The sequence below is a fragment of the Grampus griseus genome (genome assembly GCF_964374135.1).
Source record: "Grampus griseus genome assembly, chromosome: 1".
Lineage (NCBI taxonomy): Eukaryota > Metazoa > Chordata > Mammalia > Artiodactyla > Delphinidae > Grampus > Grampus griseus.
Window position 1 is genome coordinate 63,651,353 of NC_139017.1, and position 9,409 is coordinate 63,660,761.

Consider the following 9,409-nt stretch of genomic DNA (forward strand, 5'->3'; position numbering starts at 1 on the left):
TATTTTATGTTTTTAGCAAAACAGCATCCTTTTATATGTGAATTTTGTAGTCTCTTTGACATAAATGTGATAAATTTGATATGAAGGTTTTGACATAAGTGATGAGATTTCTGGTTTGATTGCTTAGTAGTTATTATATAAAAACATGATGCTTGAACTAGGCATAAATGTCACTTTTTTTTACGGTAGATGAAAACAGTAAACCAATCATACTTCCTTTGAAGTATGCATTTTCCACAGGAAACATCTCACAGATTTTCAACTCTTTCCTCTGGTCAGTCTTGAATTACCTTACTCTTCTGTAAACCTTTTCCTAGAGCTATGACAAAACGGGATAAATTTGACTTCCTCACAACCGTCTTTTGAAGTAAGCAAGGCAGGTATTTTACAGGAAACCCAAGTTAGATAACTTAAGTGCATTTCTCAGCGTCACAGAACTAGAAAGTGCCGAGGTCCAACTCAAAGTTGGACCCAGGCACTCTAACTTTTAGTACCCAGTTTTCCTCGCTGCACCGAGGTCATGCCTTTGACCTCAGCAGCGTGCATGCTCCCTACCCATCAGGCATGGAGGGCAATGATTAGACTGTGATGATGTTTGGACACTCTGCCCTGTGTCGCTGCACCTGTCTTGGATGAGATCTTCCCACAGTGTAGCACAGTGTCATATGCATTGTGCTATTTAATAATTGTCTTGTAGGTGGTCATACCAGTATCAGAGGCTGGACTTTACTATACGTACAGATTCAGGTCCCTTTCCCCTCATACATGCCCACACCTTTTTGCTGTCTATTAAGTAAAAGACTAGCAGTTTGGGATACATTGAGCTTCTTAAATTCTATGGCTCCTTCCTTTCAAATTGTTCGATCTCAAGTAATAAAACTCTGCCACTGAGGAAGGGTCCTAGGCATGTGGACAGGTATTATAGTATGGACAGAAGGTGAGCCAGTGGAAAAGTCAACAATGGGCCTTGGGGATTGGTTAAAAGTGCAGGTCTTGAAAATGTTCATGCTATAGTTCTAGACTCTTTTGTTCAGAAGAGTCAAGATTAGAATTTCAGAGGGCTTTCTCTCAGTTCTAAAGGAGGCAGGGAGTGTCCTGGGATAAAACTTTATAAACTTGTAACCAAACTCCCCAGATTTAACTCCACTGAGGCTTATTGCAAGCCTTGATTTCTCTGTATAGCCATTCATGGTCCAGCCTGTTCCACGGTGTCTTCCTGTTCTGAATATTTAACCCTCTGATCGTCTGAGCCCCTCATTTAATTCTGATCACTTATTACCTGTTCCCAGGCTTTTTCCTCCACCATTTACCTGAAGCCAGCCTTCTTAACCTTTGAGGCTGTGACCAGGATGCAGATACGCACATATATCTTTTTATTTGTAATTTCAATCACCTCCTTTTTCTTACTCGGTTCTAATAGGAGTATTAGGCACAGGTGGTGATTTGTTTGTTGTTTTTGTTTTTTTTTAACCATCTTACCTGACTAAGTACAAAGAATCCCAGTGCTTGGCTTCAGGCCACAGCACTGGGCATCGTGTGCATTGTGTTCGCCCTAGAAGCAGCCAGCAGGTCGCCCTCTTCTGCTTGTCCCTGACCAAGCTTGGTTCTTGATGGACCCTGGTTTAGCCACTATCCCATCCTACTGGGCTTCTATGAAATATTGAATTCTTTGTTCACTTGAGAAAGGTGGGCAGATAAAAGGTAGAGACAGAAAGCATGTCTCCTGACTCAATTTTCACCACCAGATTCTTTTCTACTCATTCAGTCCAGCCTCAGAACACCTGGATCATTTTCCTCTGTGATGCCAAGTACCAAAATTGAATGCTGAGTTCTATGAATTGATTAAATGTTTCAATACTGGGCAGACATAACTTTAAAAATTATACTGTGAGCTTCTGAAGTACTTCCTATTTCCTAGGCATGTTTGGAGATAGATTACACCCTATCTGGGAATGAACTTGGAGCTTCTTGGGAGAAATGATTACCCAACACTCTTTTGAAAATCTTGTCCAGATTTGCCAGGTGGCCAAAATTTTATTCATCCTACAAAATTGGTGTTAACCCCCCGCCCCCATATTTACCAGTGTTACATCTTATCACCAGGTTGTCTCCTCCTGCTTCTCCTCATTTCATGAGGATGAGTAAGAATTCAGGGCTTCTGACTCCATGTCCAGAGTATTTTCAGGGCACAATGCAGAATGAACAATAATAACGTGGATACAAAGAAACATACCCTACAGTTATGCCTTGAGGAATGTACAATGCTGTTTGAGAGGGAGATTTGTGTGTGCCATGTCTAATTCTGTGTGTCAGCATTTTCTAAAGTAAGTTCCTTGGCATTCTAATTTCCCAGAAATCTGACAGATGCTACATGGGAGGGAAAACTCACCCATTTATTCATTTAAAAAAAATTATTGAAGTATAGTTGATTTACAATGCTGTGTTAATTTCTTCTGTATAGCAAAGTGACTCAGATATACATACATATATATTCTCTTCCATTATGGTTTGTCACAGGATATTAAATATAGTTCCTTGTGCTACACAGTAGGACCTTATTGCTTATCCATCCTATATATCATAGGTTGCTTCTGGCTAATCCCAAACTCCCAGTACTTCCCTCCCCACCCTCCATCCCCGTTGGCAACTACAAGTCTGTTCTCTATGTCTGTGATTCTGTTCCTGTTTTGTAGATATGTTCATTTTAGATTCGTATTTTATGTGGAGTATTTTAGATTCCACATATAAGTGATATCATGTGGTATTTATTTGCCTTTCTCTGTCTGACTTACTTCACTTAGTATGATAATCTGTAGGTCCATTCATGTTGCTGCAAATGGCATTATTTCATTCTTTTGGATGGCAAAGCTCACCCACTTATGTACTTGGTGACACAAACCAGCCAACCATTAGCCAGCCACTCATGATCAAGGACTTTTAGGAAATGGTGACACATGATAGAAACTCAGTAAAATATTGTTGAATGAATGTATCAATAAACAAAATCCTGAGCGAAACAGAGTTAAGTGGTATGGTGGGTCAGTTGCCCCAGAAGCAGACCCTGAGGTGAGGCCATATGGGCAGGGATTTATGAAGGAAGTGCTCCCTGCAGAAGGCAGTAAGTGAGGCAGGAGACAGGACAGAAGTGGAAGAAGTGAGGCAGAGTATAGTTTCAGATTATGTCTCAGCCTCAGTCTCAACCCCAGGAAACTCTGAGGCTTACGTTACTTGGCAGAATTTGTCCTACTCCAAGGCAAGGAGCTAGGCTTCCAAACTCCTGCCCCAGTCATCACTGGCCATGAGCCTCCCAGGGGAATGTGAACTCAGTACTCCAGCTCTCAGGGCCCCTATCAGTTCTCTGAAGAAACCTGTGGGGGACACAGAGGCTGGCGATGAGTATGAAGTACTGTAAAGAAATCTTGGAGGTCTGGATAGAGCACTGACAATGCAGCTCCTCAAAGCCTTTACTGTAGTACATTGATATAAATTGTGAAGAGTCAGGAGAAAGATCAAACGCTCAATGTTTTCCAAATTTATTTGGCCAGGAAGTCCATTTTGTCCTCCTCAGTGCTTCTCTTACTGGTTTTCTGTGAAACATTCTTTGGGAAATGCTGCTTACATTTTGCTCTCTCTTGCAAATTCTAAGGGTTTAGGGAGACATAAGATTAAGATTGTGTAAATAGGTTTGGGTTGGCCAATAATTCCCTAATTTACAGTACTTTCCAACTGATTAGCCTGCATGTGGTTGATTTTAGGTAATATTGAATACTTTTGAGGATGGAAGATATTTAAGGTTGCCTGAGGAAAGTGAGGGAGTGATGGTCCTGCGGAATTTCAATGGCATTTTGGTCTTGGATTTCAAAGACCTAAAGAACATGTGTATCAACAAAATAGGTAGATATAAAATTTTTATACATACACGAAATTAAAAATTATAAAGTACTACATAACAGGATATTTAAAAGATCTTTCATTTCTAAGTATCCAGCTGAGGAAGGTCTAGTAACTTTTTCTCTTTGTTATACCACTGACTGCCATTAATCCAAGGCTGAAGTCTGGCTTTGTCCACTTTTTCTGGAGAGCTGAGAATTAGGAGAGACTGTTCCGATTTTGAGAAATCAACCTCAGATTGAAGGAAAGAGAGTAGAAGGGAAGGAGAATGGGAGGACGGGAGGGAAGAAAACCCAAACTGATGATCATGGGACAAAACAACCAACCACTGTAAGGGCAAGTTACACTTACACCCCTGTCCTGAGGGGCTTCCACTTCCAGAAGCCTGTGAGTTTATATCTTTAACCCAAAACATTTCCACATTCAGGAATGGAGGGATTTTATCTTAGTTCCTCCAAGTGCCAAATGGTAGAGGCAATAGATGTGTCCTGTACAAAGTTATTCTGCAAGTGTAAAATTGACAGATTGGTTTCTCACATTGAGATTTGCAAAATGACAGCAATGCCTGCACCCAACTACGATAATGGTCAACTTTCAGATTACAACAGCTTTTCATGTGAGAGGATTCACGTGAAAGCTCAAACAGTGAAACATAAATGCTCTCACTGACTAATGTCCCAGAAGGGATGGTGATTTTCAAATGTTTTTGGTATAGTTCCTATCCCGGATGGATAATGTGTTCACTAAGAGCCTGCTGCCTTAATTAGAGGGTTATCTCTCTGAAATGCTTGTGAAGCATGGTGTTTCGGTTTACTATATTTACTGGTGGAGGGCAGGGATGGACAATTTCTGTGCCATAGGACGTCAGCTTTTACATTTGCATGATATCTCTGTATATACACATTAATCTGCTTTAAGTGTGTGCCTGTATATATCCGCACATAAATGTGCTGAGATCCAAGATGACCAAGAAGGGAAATTTCCCCCAATTATGAACAATTTCACAAGTGGGAATAGGATAGTTCACATGGAATCTGTCATATAAATCTTTGTTTCCACACATTTCTGTTACTCCCTGTTTAGCATTCAGTGACTCAGCCTTGGATGCTAAAAATATACTTGGATCCTTGCGTTCTTCTTTCAGCCTTGTTTTCTGGGGTATGTGAGTGCCCTCTGGTGGGCATTTGGCTGGAAATGTTGAGCTGAGGATGCTCTGCGATGGAGGACAGACACGCATGGAACTTGTGTGAAGAGCAGGGGCCAAAGACAATGGGATCCAGCTCTCCCTATTCTTCTCCACGCCTGCGGTCTCTCCACAATCGTTTCAGAAACCATGCATTGTCTAAATCATAGCTGTCCAATAGAACTTTCTACAGTGATGGAAATATTCAGTTTAGCTGGGCTGCCCAGCATGGTAGCCCCTAGCTACTGAGCCCTTGAACGTAGCTACTGAGCACTTGAGGAACTGCTTTATTTTTTATTGAGGTGAAATTCATATAACATAAAATTAATAATTTTAAATTGTGCAATTCAGTGGCTTTTAGTCCACTGTGCCACCACCACCTCTATCTAGTTCTAAAATATTTTCGTCACCTCAAAAGACAATCCAGTATGTATTAAGCAGTGGCTCTCCATTTCCACCCTCCCCTCAGTCCTTGTCAAGCACCAGTCTGCTTTCTGTCTCTACGGATTATCTAATCTGGATATTCCATAGAAAAGGAATCCCACGATACAGGACTTTGTGTGACTGGCTTCTTTCACTCAGCATGTTTTTAAAGCTCGTCCGTGTTGTAGCGGGCATCAGGACCTCTAACCTTTTGATGGGTGAGTAATAGTCTTTTAAGTGTATGTACCACATTTTATTTATCATTTCATCCATTGATGGATGTTTGTATTGCTCCAACTTGTAGCTATTGTAAACAGTGCTTCTATGAATATTCGTGTACAAGGATCTGTTCAAATACCTGTTCTCAATTTCTTTGGATACATACTTAGGAGTGGAATTGCTGGGTCATATGGCAATCCTGTATTTAACTATTTGAGAACCCACCCAATTGTTTTCTAAGAGGTGAACTTTTAGTTTCATATCATTTTAATTAAACAATAATTAAATCATTTCAATTCCAACTTTTCAAAAGCCCTAATGATTCTACAGCACCTTGATTCTTTTTGTGCAATAGAGCAGGACGCTTAAGAACTATCCAGGCAATATTTTAAAACATACTCATGCAGAGAAAAAAAATTCCATAAATATCCACAATCTTAGCTTTTTCTGTCCTCTCTGCATTATAGGGAATTAGATCACAGGTCAAAGAAAATCAGGATTGAAAGTGACCTTAGAGGACAATTATCCCAGCCTTGGCAGGTTACAGATGAAGAAACAGAGGCCCAGAGAGGTGACATTTTGTTCATAAACATTTGATGGGCACCCCACTCAGGGCAAGCTGGGGAGCTTCTGAGGCAGCATGTGAATGCTGGATGGCAGCTGAGAGCAGGGAGGCAATAGGAGGAAACGGAGGATGGAGGTGGTTGATGCAGTGAGACTGGCCTACTGTATTGGCCAGAGTGTGGGCTCTGGGTGTGGGCTCACCTACCTAGGTTTAAAACTAGACTTCGTTGTATCCTAAAGCCAATCCTATTGGTCCTACGTTCAGATATAACCTGGATCCAGCCAGTCCTCTCTACCTCCATCATTACCAAGCCTAGTATACTGCTTTCCACTTGAATCACCATCACACCCCCATCCCTTTCCACTATTGTCCGTTTGCAGTCTATTCTGCCCCAGCAACCTGATATATTCTCATTGCTCTTAAATTCCCAGGTCGTTGCCATGGATGTGGCAAATGTATGTATGTGCTCCGGTTACTCTCCATCCTCATCTCTTATCATTGATCCTTCCTGCTCTCTGCTCCAGATGAAGCAGCTTCTTCAGTCTTCCTCCAACCCACAAGTGCATTGTGAACTTGCTATCCTCTTTGTCTAGGATACTCTTTCCAAAGATACCTTTTCTTTGTAAAGTTTTTTTTATTGAAGTATAGTGGATTTACAATATGTTACTTTCAGGTGTACAGCACAGTGATTCAGTGTTTTATATATGTATATGTATTCTTTTCAGATTCTTTTGCCTTATAGGTTATTACAAAATATCGAGGACATTTCTCTGTGCTATACAGTAGGTCTTTGATGGTTATCTATTTTACATATAGTAGTGTATATATGTTAATGATTCCCTCCTGCCCTTCATTCAGGTCGCTGCTCAAATGTCACCTTATCAGAGAAGCTTCTCCTGAGCATCTGTATTAATGGATGCCCTTTCACCACCATCATCGCTCTCTCTCCCTCTCTCAGTCGTTATGACTCTCTATAGCTCTCATTACCTGGAAGTATGCTATACATATTACCTTCTATATAAAGTTATATTATTACTCCACTAGACTGTGAGCTCCATAGGGGCCAGAACTGTCTTTTTGTTTTCTGTTGTGCCTAGAACAGTGACTGACACACAGAATGTAAAGAAAAGAAGTGAAGAAGAAAGGGAGGAAGAAAAAAAAGGAAATTTGGCAAATGAGCTAATATCCCTTAAATCCCAGTTGTCTCATCTGAAAAATGGGATTAAGAATCATACCTATCTCATTTGAAAAGTGCTCAGTAAATACAACTTCTTGTTATAACTTTTCCTTTGGAGGTCGTGCCTCATCCCCTGTGCTCTGTGCGTCATCTCAGCCCGGGAAACGCACTGTTGACCCTTATTCCTTCCACTTCATTCCTACCCAGCTTGACCCGTCTGACCTGCCATTTTCTGCCTCTAGATGGCGCTCTTGACTCCGCCTCGGTTACACCTCGTTCCTTCACCGCTTTGCTCAGGATTCCTGGTTCCTTCAGGTTCTCCACTGATTTCTTACCACGTGGTACATTAATGCACTGCTGGGACTGATTTCATATTTAGTATACACACGCACTTCTCAACTTTTCAACTTCTCAGCACCCTTTAGAACCATTGAGGGAGTTCCCTGGTAGTCCAGGAGTTAGGATTCCGAGTTTCCGCTGCTGCGACCCAGGGTACAGTCCCTCGTCGGGGAATAAAGATCCCGCGAGCCGCTTGGCGCAGACAAAAACCGCCCCCCCCAAAACCCATTGCATCTCTGATTTATATAATAAGGTAATATCACTTTATTACATCTGCCTCCCCAAACAGTAAGAATGAGGCTAGGTGATCTGTCCTCAATAGACAGTGACTGGGGCCCCAATTGTCTAAGATCAGCTACGATATCTACTAGGGGGTCTCCGTAGGTCAAAGTTTCCTGGGCTGGTCTCTTACCCCGAAGAAGAATGGGGCTGGTGGCCCGTCTTCTCACCAAGACATTGTGTCCTTCGTGACCTTGTTTCCTGAGCCAGAGGACCAGTCCTCTGGGGTACAGAAGATTAGCTCCAGAATGAACATTGCAAACCTTCCTGGAGCATCAATTTTCGGGGTATAAGTAATTTAAGTCATTGTTGGAAGAGCAGCACAGATATATTAAGAAGTAGACTGTAATATCCTCATAAATTTTCAAGATCAAGTATTAATCTTCACAGAAACGTCTTACTTGTGGGGACTGGCTCAGCCTACATTCCCAGGCTCCTGGCATTCTTCTCGTCCCCCAGAGGTACATGTTCTCACCTCTTCTGCTCTTTGAATATTTCACTGGAATAATCTGAGGTGCATTATTGAGATAATATGTGCTGCTGTAGATATCTGCATGCTTTTCACAATCACAATGTGAAAAAGAGTGGCCCATTGCCAACAATTTATTTGATTAGTGACTGTGGCTCCTATGAAATAGGGCCTAGTAATCCTTAAACCAACACCTATTCCCATCTCCCAGGAGCATTATCAAATGAACAAGCCTGGAGTTGATATATGTCTTTTTTTTTAGGGACAGGGAGAAGCTTTAATTATTTTGCAATAATTAATATTGGGAAAGAATGTTGCATTAAACGTATCTTTAGTGTTTTTAAGTGGGGCCTGGGTGTGCTTAGCTTTTAAGGTTCTAATGATGGATGTTTTTACATTCTTTAGGATCCTATCAGGGTTTTTGGGCATTTGGAGCCTCCTTGACCCAATGATCACCCACGAGTTCATAATCCCTCAATTGGTAAGATGATTGTGCATGAAAGAGTATAGCTTACCTGGGTGGTACCTACAGCAGCAAGCTCAGGTCCTCTGTAGCGGTCCTGGAGCTTGTGCTTGGGGCTGGTAATTACACTTAATAATAAGGTTGGTTCAGGGATTGTATAGTCAAAAATGCAGTCTGGAGAGTTCAAAAATTCATCTTGTGGCTGCCTCCCTGTCCTTCATTCCTGGACCAGCTTTCTCAAGTTACTCTTCTTTTGACCAAAGAAAATCATAATCACAGGGAAGGAACTTCAACCAAACATCTGCTGGGGAAACAAGTAGAGCTATTCACCTGCATAATCAAAGAGGTTCCTAAATTACATGGGGCACAGCAGTGACCTGGAATCCAACCACAGGAGCAGC